The sequence below is a fragment of the Dromiciops gliroides genome, chromosome 3 (assembly GCF_019393635.1).
Source record: "Dromiciops gliroides isolate mDroGli1 chromosome 3, mDroGli1.pri, whole genome shotgun sequence".
Taxonomy (NCBI): Eukaryota; Metazoa; Chordata; class Mammalia; order Microbiotheria; family Microbiotheriidae; genus Dromiciops; species Dromiciops gliroides.
The window spans coordinates 91691563-91704961 of NC_057863.1; the positions used below are offsets into that span (position 1 = coordinate 91691563).

The 13399-nt window shown below is 40.5% G+C and overlaps 1 pseudogene; it reads right to left on the minus strand.

Moving 5' to 3' along the window:
• Positions 1-7881: 7881 nt before the first annotated feature.
• Positions 7882-9357, minus strand: LOC122751882 (annotated as a pseudogene).
• Positions 9358-13399: the final 4042 nt, after the last annotated feature.

A 13399-nucleotide genomic window follows, 5' to 3' on the forward strand; every position in this document is an offset into this window, starting at 1 on the left:
GGAAATTGCAGGAAAGGGGGAAAATGTTAGTTTAGGAAAAATCTTCTTAGCAATCATAGGACTATGCAAAAGGGGACAGGGCTGTCTCAGGAGGTGGTGGATTCCCTTAATTTCCTTTAAGCACAGACTAGGGGGCGGCTAGGTGGCGCAGTGGATAGAGTACCGGCCCTGGATTCAGGAGGACCTGAGTTCAAATTCGGTCTCAGACACTTGACACTTACTAGCTGTGTGACCCTGAGCAAGTCACTTAACCCTCACTGCCCCACTAAAGAAAGAAAGAAAGAAAGAAAGAAAGAAAGAAAGAAAGAAAGAAAGAAAGAAAGAAAGAAAGAAAGAAAGAAAGAAAGAAAGAAAGAAAGAAAGAGAGAAAGAAAGAAAGAAAGAAAGAAAGAAAGAAAGAAAGAAAGAAGAATATGAATATTCCTACCCTGGGCTACACTTTCTGTACTTAGGACAATGTTTGCCAGCAAGGGGATAGTCTAATAGGATCAGACCAGTGAGGCTATACCCCACTGTTACTGTTATTGTTGTCATTTCAGTCATGTCCAATCCTTCAAGACCAGGATCTTGCTAAGAGAATGCCCACACAGCGTGCTCCAGAACAGGAGAGAAGCTGGCAGCAGGGCAAGAGGAGATTCCAGACCCATATGAAGACACTGCAGTGGGAAAAGGTGCCAAATGGCAGCTTTGTTGCCCATTACCCTGTTCTGGTAAACAGATCCAGGGCAGACTGAGGAAGGTCCCTGTGCCCAGGGGTGGTATTCAGGGGCAGGGAGTGGTGGCAGGTCCTAGCTGGCATGCCAAGAGATAAACAAATCCAGAAACAAGTAGTAGCCATGGGGCTCAGATTCCAGGAGCAAGGCAGGATCTCCATTATAACTTCTAGCCCAGTCTGAGGGTCTGAAATAACCAGGGCAGGGGCAGTTAGGTGGTGCAGTGGATAGAGCACGGGCCCTGGAGTCAGGAGTACCTGAGTTCAAATCCGGCCTCAGACACTTGACACTTACTAGCTGTGTGACCCTGGGCAAGTCACTTAATCCCAATTGCCTCACCAAAAAAAAAAAAGAAAAAAAAAAAAGAAATAACCAGGGCAGAAATCCCAAATCAAAGCAGAGTCTACAGTTCTGTCACATTGAACTAGAAGAGCTTCCCAGGTGACTGAGCAGGGGAACAGCAATCAGACTTTATACCCTAGATCAGACCATGATGGGAGCATTAAAAGCTTGCAGATCTCCAACCTGAGCTGTCCCTGAGGTCCTAGAATAACACAATGTCTGTACTCCCAAGAAAGCAGCCATGGAGCAGCCCAGATCTTCCCCACTTCCCAGATGTATATAGAGCCCAGCCCTAACATTGTTTGACATCAGGAAGTAGGCAAGGGAGAATGAGCAAACAAACCTTACCATAAAAAAACTGTATGGTGACAAAGATGATCAAGGCACAAACCCAGAAGAAGAGAATGATTCTAAAACATCTACAAGCAAAGCCTGATAGGAAAACATAGATTGGACACAAATTCAACTAGAATTCCTAGAAAAGATGAAGCAAGAGTTTTAAATGTTTTTGATAAATGGAATGAGAGAAGTAAAAAAATGGAAAACACATGAGAACTATGCGAGTATGGATTGGAAAGCTATTAGAATAGCTTGGGGGGCAGCTAGGTGGCACAGTGGATAGAGCACCAGCCCTGGAGTCAGGAGTACCTGAGTTCAAATCCAGCCTCAGACACTTAACACTTACTAGCTGTGTGACCCCAGGCAAGTCACTTAACCCCAATTGCCTCACTAAAAAAAAAAAAAAGAATAGCTTGGCACAAGAAGTAGAAAACTTTTCCAAAGCAATAAATTCCCCTAAAATAAGAACAGACCAAATAAAAGCCAATGACATGGGGCACCTAGATGGCACAGTGGATAGAGTACCAGCCCTGTATTCAGGAGGATCTGAGTTCAAATATGGCCTCAGACACTTAACAATTACTAACTGTGTGACCCTGGGCAAGTCACTTAACCCCAATTGCTTCACCAAAAAAAAATTAAATTAAAATAAAAGTAATTGATTACATGACAATAAGGAATAGTAAAATGAAATGAAAAGGAAAAAAATAGAAGAAAATGCAAGGTATTTTTGTTGAGATACCTTGCATTTTCTTCTGACTTAGAAAACAGGTCAAGGAGAAAAAAAAATTTAAGAATTATTGGACTATCTAAATATCATGATCAAAAAAAAGAGCCTTGATATAATTTTCAATAAATCTTAAAATAAAACTTAGTTGATCTCTTAAAACCAGAGGACACAGTCTAAATAGGAAGAATCTACTGATTATCTACTGAAAGAAACTTTAAAATAAAAAACTCCCAGGAACATTACAGTCACAATCCAGAGCTTCCAGACCTAAGAAGAAACTACTGTGAGCAGCCAGAAAGAAAGAATAAACTACTGAGGAGCCATAATCAGGATCATACATGATTGAGCAGCCACCATCCTGAAGGAATGAAAAGGTTTGGAACATGATATTTCAGTAGTTAAAGAATAGAGGGTTACAGACAAGAATTATTTATTTACCCAGCAAAACTGAGTATAATCCTATGGGGGGGAGATGGATTTTTAATGAGAGGACTTCCAATTATTTGTGATGAAAAGGCTAAAGCTGTGTAGAACCTTTGAAGTTCAAATGCAGGAATTAAGTGAAATATAAAAAGATTTTTAAAAAAACCAAACAACAGGGCAGCTAGATGGTGCAGTGGATAGAGCACCAGCCCTGGAGTCAGGAGCACCTGAGTTCAAATCCAGCCTCAGACACTTAACACTTACTAGCTGTGTGACCCTGGGCAAGTCACTTAACCCCAATTGCCTCACTAAAAACAAACAAACAAAAACAAACAAACAAAAACCAAACAACCATGACACATTGCTCACATTCTAGTATGGGGGAGGTATGTATATATGTGTCCCCTCTGAACCCTATCATCATTGGGTTTCATAGAGGGAGTCTAATTATACAAAGCCTGGGAATAGTCTTGATGATCTTAAGAAAAGAATGGAAAGACAAGGGAAGAGGAATCTACTAGGGGAGAGGGGGAAGGGAAAGCTAGGAAAAATTATATCACATGAGGATGCACCATTAAAAATCTGTGCAAACAAGGAGGGGGTGGGAAAGAGCAGCAATCCTTGAAAGGTATTCTTTTTTTTTTTTTTTTTAGTGAGGCAATTGGGGTTAAGTGACTTGCCCAGGGTCACACAGCTAGTAAGTGTTAAGTGTCTGAGGCCAGATTTGAACTCAGGTCCTCCTGACTCCAGGGCTGGTGCTCTATCCACTGCGCCACCTAGCTGCCCCCTTGAAAGGTATTCTTAACTGAACTGGTCAAAGGAGGGAAGAATACACCCACACATACAGTTAGGTTCAGAAAAACATTTCACTCAACAGGGAAATAGGAAGGAAAGGGGAAAAGAGAGAAGGGGAAATTACAGGGAAAAAAATTAAAAAATTAGGTTTAGTCTCAAGCAAGACAAACTCAAGAATGGACAAAAATATTTATACCTCTTTTTGAGATGGCAAAGAATTGGAATCTGATTGGGTATCCAAAAATTGGAGGATGCCTGAACATTATGGTATATAAATGTGATGGAATACTATTGTGCTATATATAAGACACATAAAGGGGATGGTTTCAGAGAAATTTGGAAAGACTCATGAACTAATGAAGAGTAAACTGAACAGAACCAAGAGAACAATGTAGGCAAGAAGAACAACTTTAAAAGAATAGACACTGATGGGAGTAATGACCAACTGTAATTCCAAAGGACTAATGATAAACCATGCTACCTGTCTCCTGCTAGAGAGGTGAGGGAATTAGAGTTCAGAATGAGACAATTTTTTTTGGACATGGCCAATGAAGAAATTTGTTTTGCTTGACTGTACATATTTGTAACAGTTTTTAATTTTTATTCTCATTTCAGAGGGAGGGAGAGGTGAATTTTTGCTGTTTGAAAAAATAAAATATCATTTCCAAAGTGAAAAACAACAACCAACTGCACATGAAATGGCATCAACACTTCCTGGGAAGTGATGATCAGTGGAGTGTTTGAAAGCTGAGGGACTTAGGCAGCTCCACTCATTCTGAAACCCGTCTCCTGCAGGCCCACCAGATACATTCTAGCCTAAGTAAAACGATAATAGGCAAGATCTACTCTCTAAATGTAAAGGCTGTGCCCATTCCTCTGTAGGGAGCAGCTAGGTGGTACAGTAGAGAGATTGTTGGGCCTGAAGTCAGGAAGACTCATCTTCCTGAGTTCAGATATGTCCTCAGACACTTCCTAGCTGTGTGACCCTGGGCAAGTCGCTTAACCCTATTGCCTCAGTTTCCTCAACTGCAAAATGAATTGGAGAAGGGAATGGCAAACCACTCCAGTTAACTCTGCTAAGAAAACTCCAAATGGAGTCATAAAGAGTCAAACACAACTGAAAACAACAAGACATTTTTCTGTAGACAATCTGACACCTAGCATATCTAGCATAGCTGCATAAGCCTTGTGGTGACAGAGTCTATGCTTGCCAATCAAGTCACACTCTGATAAATGAATCTATCTTGTTGCCCTAGACAGGTTTCCTTTCCTCAAGCCAAAGGAATACTAAAGCTCTGGCTGGGGCCTCATAGAATCATAAGGGCAGGCCAGGGAACTGATGTGTCTCATGAGGTTCCTTCCAATTTTTACTTACTCACTGCCATCATTGTCCATGGTTTATGTCTGGGTCAATTCATTAGGTGGGAAATTCCTAGCTGCCCCACTTTTCACCATGCTTTCTAGGAAAGTCATATAAAATTATCCGGGTTTGAAACTTAAGTTACATATGTATAAACAAACTATTTCTATAATCAATGCAAGGTGATTCTATGAAACAGGGGGAGTGAGGTCATTGATATTGCCACTGCTACCATCCTGCCAGGGGCCCTTGCCTGCATTATCATAGTAGCCTCCTAACACATCTCCACTCTCTCCTCAGTCGAAGCTTCCATAACACTGCCAGGATAATCTTTCTTTTGACAAAGATCTTGTGTCAATTCCCTGTCTAAAAGACTTGGGAAGGCAATGAGGTAATGGATTGGATGGAGCATTAGATCTGGAGGTAGGGAAACCTGAATTCTAATCTGGCCTTAGATGTTTACTAGTCATTTAACCTCTATCTGCCCCAGTTTCCCCAAATGTAAAATGGGTATAATTCTAGCACGTACTTCCGAGGTTGTTGGGAAGATCAAACGAGTGGTTAGCACAGTGCCTGGAACATAGTAGGCATCATATAAATGCCAGTTATTTTTATTATTGAATAAAGGACAGTGCCTGGTACACAGTAGGTACCATATAAATGCCAGATATTATTTTTATTATTGAATAAAGGACAGTGCCTGATAGATATGCAGTAGGTGCCATATAAATGCTAGTTATTATTTTTATTATTTAATAAAGCTCACACTCTCCTTCTTGGTGTTCAATGCCCTCCACAATCTGAAGACCCCTGCCCCTTTTAGTTGCTTTTCATATCACTCCCCTCCAATTAGTCTATAAATTAGAGAGACTATAAAACTCTCATTTCCTTCCCAGTTCTGCTCCTGCCTTTCTGGGCTGTGCTTCCTTGCCTCAGCTTCTATCTCTTCCTCAGCTCCTGGGGTCTCCTTACCCTGAAATATCCCTCTACCATTCCAGTCTCCTCTCATTTGTGTGTTCCTCATGAAGCCTCTGTTTTGGGGTGGGAGAAGACCAACCAGCCTTCATTACCCTCACAGCTCTGCTTCTAACTTTTCGGACTTGAACATCATGCCAAGACACAGGCGCCCTATTGCTCCATGGCTCCCTCCCCCTTTTACCTCCTTTTTTATGTTGTCTTCCCCCTCTTAGAATGAAAGCCTTATAGTCTGACTTTTTGCTTGCCATTTCCCCAGAGCACTTAGCATAATACCTGGTATATAGTAAGTGCTTAATAAATGCTTGTTGACTTGCCTCCAATCTAAACCTGTGATTTTTCTGTCTCTGTGACTTTTCTCTCATTGTTCTCTATCCCCTGGATGTCCTCACTCCCTCTTTTCACCTGCTAAATTCCAACCCATCCTTTAAGACCCAACTTAAATGTCATCAACATTTGCCTATTTTATGAGTTGGTAATGATGCTTCCCTCTTCCCACTCCCGACTTTAATGTCTAAGGTTGGTTTTCACATCTTTGGTGCATTTTATATCATATTATAATCATCCGTGTATTAATTTAGATAGATGCTTCTAGAATGTGAACTTCATGAAGGCAAGGACTGTGGCTCATCTAAACTTTACATTTCCTTTTACACCTAACATGATGCTCTCATCACAGTAATTGGGTGGTAAATGTTTGTTGAATTGAGTCCTTGGGGCATCATAGAATAAATCATATAACTGAGAACTGGAAAGGATTTTGGAGAACATCTGGTCCGGAGGTGTCAACATGCATCCACATTGCAGTAGTAACACCCCTGAGTGCAGCTCAGCAGATTAAAATGAAATTGGAAAAACATTTAACAAAATAAGTAAAAATAGAATAGACTATAGATAATATTAATATGTGATCAAAGTAAATCAGCAGTTGCAGGGATCCTTACGTATGGCTTAGTGGTCCCATTTCTATTTGAGTTTGACATCACTGTTCTATTCCAATACCCCCCCCCAATTTTTTTTACAGATAAGGAAACAGAGGCCCCATGAATCAGGTAACTTGTCCAAGATCACATAAGGTAGGAAGCAGCAGAGCCAGGTTTCAAACCCAAGTTCTCTGACTCAGAGCCACACTCTTTCTCCTATTCCTTGCTGCCACTTAATCCATATCCATGACCCTGAATATGTTCTCTCCCATGGCTCCAGGCTGACAGGTCATAAGGGATCGCTAATCCCTCCTCTCAGGGAGCTGGAATGTGGCAAGCCAACTGAAATGAAAGTAGCTAAAGCCTGCTTCTGACCTTGAGTAACTGTAACTTAAGCAGTTTGGACAAGTTGTTTGCCACAACAGTGCCCAGAATCAGGGAGACCTCCTCTCCTTTTCTATGGGTCCTAACAAGTGAGGAAAAAGTCCATCTGATTTCTTTGCTGCCTTTGTGCTACTGAGCAAACCACACCAGCTACATCAGTGGCCCCAACTTCTCATCTAACTCTGCTGAAGCTGTTGGCCAGCCAGCGTTCTGCATTGTTCTCACTAATTATATATTGTTGTTTTCAAACGGTCTTCCCCTCTAATCATGTTGATTTTTTAGAGTGGAAAATAGCCAGCCCCATTCTATCCATGTGCAAGTCATTATTCTCAGTTTCTGCATTTTCACTATGTTCAATTTTTATTGAATTTTATTGCTTCTCTGAAACAAACTGCAGAGAGTATAAACAAGATGTCATTTCTGTGGAAACCAGTTTACAAATTAAAATCTGTGGAAACATTACTGCTACTTCTGCTGTTCTTAGAGCTCTGACTGAAGATGCTTTGAAGAAATTTAGAGAGAAATTTTATGGCCCTCAGATTTATAAGCTTTGGAAATGCAATTTAGAGACTTTCCTGGGAGTGAATGGACATCTGGTATCCCTATTTTTGTTTTGCTATATGATTATTTCATTTTAAATTTCTGGAGCATAGGAAGATTGATATATGAATGGATGCAAAGTATAGTGAGAGAACAAGGCAAACACCACATAAAATGACTAGAACATGCAAATGGAAAAGAAGCATACCACAATTCACACAGAATGTTGTGAAATGATAATGACCAAGCTTGGCTTCAAAGGAGAAATTTAGGAGGTACAATTCTTTGCAGATGGTTGTTGTCCACTTTCTTCGGCAAACACAGCACAGAGGATATTGTCTGGGAATCAGGATGTCATCAAAGAGGAGGTGGCAGAGGCTCATTTCCTTTATTACTCTTTTAAATTTAGGTTTTCTACAGCAATATCTAAAAGCCTAATAGCTACACAGCCCATAGAACTAAAATCTGCAGTTCCCCACACCCTCTTCATCCTCACCTAGGGAGGAACTTTCTTCATGCATCAAAGTAGACAAAAGAAGATCTTGGACAAACAGCCTATGGCCTGTCTGTTCATTTTCCATTGACTGATGCGGTTTCTGACATTTTAGGATCACATAACCTTTTTTTTTTAATATTCTAGCATTTTTATTAATGAAAGATACCCTATCACTTAGAGTATTCAACTCTCTACATGCATGTATTTATGTGGAAGTAAAGAGCTCCAGTAACAAATAAGTTTAAATAGAGCAAGTTAATGAGGCACATTAAAAAAAAAATTCTTGACATGGAAAAAACCCCCACAATATTGTAAGGTAAAAGTTTATATCCTGAGATACCTATCTTACTTTTCTATGATCCTTTTCTATAAAACACAATTGATCTCTATTAACTACCTGAGTGGACATCTTCAGGAGGTATTCTAATCACATAACTAACCTTTTAAGAAGAAATGGAGAGTTCTGTGTAGTTTGTTGACTGTTTTCCATATTCGGTATGTTGATTGTTGATTGTGCAATTGTAGAGGTGACTCTGCTTGCATTAGTGTGCCTGCTTGCATTACAGCCTGTCTCTGGCTGTTGCCATGCGGCCCGTGAGTGTTGTTGTTCTAGCTGCAGCTGCACTTACAGCTGTGGTGACTGGGAGGGGCGGGAGAGCAGGGGAATTGAGTAGTCATCCTGCAGAAAGTCTCACTCTTGATAACTGAGATAAAAGCTCAACAATAGGATCTATGGCTTCCCTACTGCTTGGAGTATGAATTGAAGGCTTCATATGAACTCTGCAATGAATGTCCAAGAGTAGAACTGCTAGGAAAATCCATGTTTGATCTACCTCCCAAGGACTTCCTAATGCCTGGTCACAGGGTGAAAAAGATCTACTTATCTATGTGGAACAACACTGGATCCATCTGAATCTCTAGAGGCTCTGCGTTCAAGTGTGAGATGAGCTACAAAGTCATCTGTGACATGATTTAGGATCTCTGCCAGGTAATGCTGCACAGATTGGACAAAGCACTTCTGTTGAGGTTTCAGCATGTTCAGAAGTAACATATTCTTGAAGAGATGTTTCCTCACAACCCATGTTTCCACGATAAGGATGAGTAAAAGACTTCGGCTGCCCTACTGAGAAAGCTCCTCCACCAGAATACAAATAGAAATCTACCCTTGTTAGTATACACTGCACTGGATGGTCAGTTATATGCCTTGTCGTTGTCACACTACTTTCAAAGCAAGATGCACAAAGATATTAATTGTCACAAATTAAACACTTGTATCTTTGACCTTGACAATTTCCTTTGAAACATACGTCACAGCTGACACCTTCATGTTGGGACATCCTAGTTCAGATAGTGGCAGAGTGGCCCTTCCTGGACTCCAGCTGTGCACAGACTCCCAAAGGAGCCCCCAGAGCTGCCCTTACCAACATATAGGCCTGGCTCCAGAGTCAATAGGCAAATAGGGATGGAGAATACTTCCCAGGATTCTCAGGCAGTGGGAAGTACAACCACCCCTGGGGATGCCCTCTACCTCTATCCTGTCCCAGAGATATCCCGGAACCACCACTAGGGGTTTCCTTCCATTTTGCCTTTTCCCTTTGTACCAGCTACTTGACCGCTCACATTCTTTCTCATGAGGTAGATGATCACTAGACCTGACCATCTTCCCTATCAGTGTCCCCAGAGCTCCTCCAGGTCTTACCAAATGCCCTGCTTTCATCCCAGAATCCCCCTGGCATTGTTTTAATTATCTATGTAACCTAAGGCACTTCCTGGCCTTGCCATCTGTCTAACAGCACCACTTTTAAGGCTATGGCACCTTTCTTTCTGCCCTGCTACTCTATTTTCTTTTACATTTTGTCTTCCACAATTAGAGTGTGATTAGCTGGAGAGTAGGAACTGCCTTGACTTTTACATTTGTATACCTAGCATTTGGCACAGAGTAAATATCATTTAAAAATGCCTTTTCATTCATTCATTCACTCATTCACTCTTTCTATAAGGTCATTTTTTTAAAAAATTGTTAAGTTTTGCTGAACTGGATTCTCTCCCCTCCCCCCATCTTTTTTTTGGTTCTTTATCATAAGCAATGGCTTTCTGGGAGAGAGAATGGGGAAGTACATGTTGGGAAGTATAGATAATACAACATCAAAAAAATGGGGGTTAAGTGACTTGCCCAGGGTCACACAGCTAGTAAGTGTCAAGTGTCTGAGGCTGCATTTGAACTCAGGTCCTCCTGAATCCAGGACCAGTGCTTTATCCACTGCGCCACCTAGCTGCCCACTACATCAATAGTTGTGTTTTGGTTTTGTTTTTTTAGTTTTGAGCATGTGACAAGAGAGGCACAGTTTTCTCTGAGACCCAATTTTCTAGGTTCTCAGTTGGTTGGTGGAATCAATATGAATACCACTTCTTTTCTGGTTTGATATAAGGGAAGACTTCATTCAAATCCTCAATGTTTAATCTGTTCACATGGAATTATGCTCTAGCTCTCATCTAGCTGTTCATCAGATTCCAAAATCTGAGCCTTTGAAGCACCCAGAAAAGGAACACCCACAACTTCTGAATCTTCCTGCTCATCAGCTTCTGATACTAGAGCAGTAAATCAATCTCCTGGCACAGGCCCCTAAATTGCTCAGGGGTCACCTACCAGGATGGCCTTAGTCATATCAGCATTATAGAATAACTAAGTTGGTGACTGGTAGCTTGTTAGCATAGTTAATCTATTGGAGAGAGATTCATTATAATATTTCATGGCATAAGCCCTGAAAACAAATAGTCTTTGGGGTTTTGAGTTGTTATCATCATCATTCACATTTATGTAATGCTTTAAAGTTTGCAAAGCCACTTACAAATACAATCTCAGTTTCTCACACAATAACCTTCAGAAATAAGTACTATTGTTATCCCCACTTTACAGATGAGGAATGTGTGGCAGACAGATTGACTTCTCCAGGGCCACATAGGTAGTAAGCGTATGAGACCAGTTCAACCTCAACTCTTCCTGACTCCAGGTGCAGTACTCCATCATTGTCTTACCTGGTTCTTTCCACAAGTACTGCTCAGACATAGGACCATGGATCCAGAACTGGAAGGCATTTCAGAATCTAGTCCAAGTCTGTCTTTTTGTTTTTGGTTTTGTTTTGTTTTGTTTTGTTTTGGTGAGGCAATTGTGGTTAAGTGACTTGCCTAGGGTCACACAGCTAGTAAGTATCAAGTGTCTGAGGCCAGATTTGAACTCAGGTCCTCCTGACTCCAGGGTCGGTGCTCTATCCAATTTGCCACCTAGCTGCCCCCAAGTCTGTCTTTTTATAGATGAAGAAACTGAGACCCTGAGAGATCACATGGCTTGCCCAAGGTCACATAGGTACTGAGTGTGAAGAGTAGGATTCACACTCATGTCTTCTGATTCCAAAGCTGGTGGTCTTTCCATTGTACCATTCTGACCCTTTTTCAATGGTTTTTATCCAGAAAACCAGAACTTTCCACCAACCCCAACAATGTGTTCTCCCCAACAAAATGGAACCAGAATCTCAGGATTGCTGTTTTTCAATAAGTGTGTATTACTGTGTACTCAGTATTCTAGTTTGTGGATCCTGACTGAGCAGATATAAGTGGAAGCAATCTAGCAGCACCAGTAACAGCACTAAAAGAGAAGTTTGTAGAATCCAGGGTCATATATTCTTTTTTTTTAATGTATAAGGTATTTTATTTTTTCCGTTACATGTAAAGATAGTTCTCAACTTTTGTTTATACAAGCTTTACAATTTCAGATTTTTCTCCCTCCCTCCCCTCCCTCCCCCCTCCCCTAGACAGCAGGTAATCTGATATAGGTTATATCTATATATCTCTATACATATACATATATATATATACACACACACATATATATACACATAATAACATTAATCCTATTTCTGCATTAATCCTGTTACAAGAGAAAAAATCAGAGCAGTGATGCAAAACCTCAAAATAGAAAAAAAAAAAAACAACAGCACCAGGGTCATATATTCTTGAGCCATACTGATTTCAGACAGTCAAGAAAGTCCAGATCGTGATAGCAGAAAAAGGCTGGGCTGGATCCAATTAACAGGCAAACCAGACCATAAAGTAGTCAAGATAGTTTCAGAACCAAGGAGAGCTCCCAGTGAGTTTTTCACTCCAAAGAATTTTTCTTGATTGAGGTCTTTAATTTTGGCAACTCTTGGGGCTTCCCATTTGGCCTTATTCATTCATTCAACATTCAACTCATTCAATATTCAAAAAATATTTTAGAGCCTAGAGTTTCCCATCGGATCAAACTCCCTTGGCAGGAAAAGGCCTTAAAGTGTTTAGAGCAAGTTCCATTTTCCTGATAGTAAAGAATCCTATTCTACCCATGTCTAAAAATTAATCTACATCATTCAGCTGGATTCAACTGTCCAGAGAAAACCTGATAAGCTTTGGAAAATCAGACTTTGGGATGGGCAGTTTCCATCTATCAGAAGAAACTGAAGTTACCTCATCATCAGATTTTATTCTTGGTGGCCTAGTCAACCTTCTAGCCGGGGAGGGTAATCCTGTTGGCAAGGATCCGGATAAGTATGCCTTACTTTTGCAACAGATTATTGTTGAAAAGCTCATCTATTTTTGGTGGGAATGGACTTGTGATCTTATCAGTATAAGGAACTACTTTTTCTGAAACTCCCTCTACAGATGTAGATAGGTAAATCTACTATCATTATACTTTTAGGGAGCTACCTAGAGGACATTGATTAAATAACTTGCCCATGGTCACATAACTGGTATGCGTCAAGCCTTAAAACTATGTCTTCCTAATTCTAGAGCCAGACTTTTATCCATTATACTGTGCTGTCTTTCAAAAAACAAACAAATTTATATGTAAAAAGGTACCTACCACAGCAGATGAAGAATTTCTGGCTCTTTCATGGCTGTATTCTTCCTTAAGCTTGAGGTTGCTCTCCTGAAATCTAATGTCTTCCTCCATCCAATGTCTCAACCTCCAAATGTGAATTGGGGAGAGATTAAGGGAATGTCCAAAAGACTCTATCTATGTGATTAATTTCCATTAGTTTAACAGTAGTGAAGGTGGCACTGAATTGTACATTCAATTACTGAGCTGTATTGTTTGCCAGTGATATAACCCAACCTCTTTGGATCTTATTCAAAGAGAAACTTCATTCACTAACTAAGATTTAGTGACTCATTGAGGTCACACCAAAAGTCAGGGATAGAAAAAGAATTAGAATTCTGAACCCCTAAGCAGTATGAATTTTAAAAAAATATTTGATGAGGCAAACAGAAGATATAACTTCCAAAGCTTAGTAACTCTTCCTCCAGGGCTACAAAACCATGTCATTCAGTTGGTTTAAGTGTCAGACA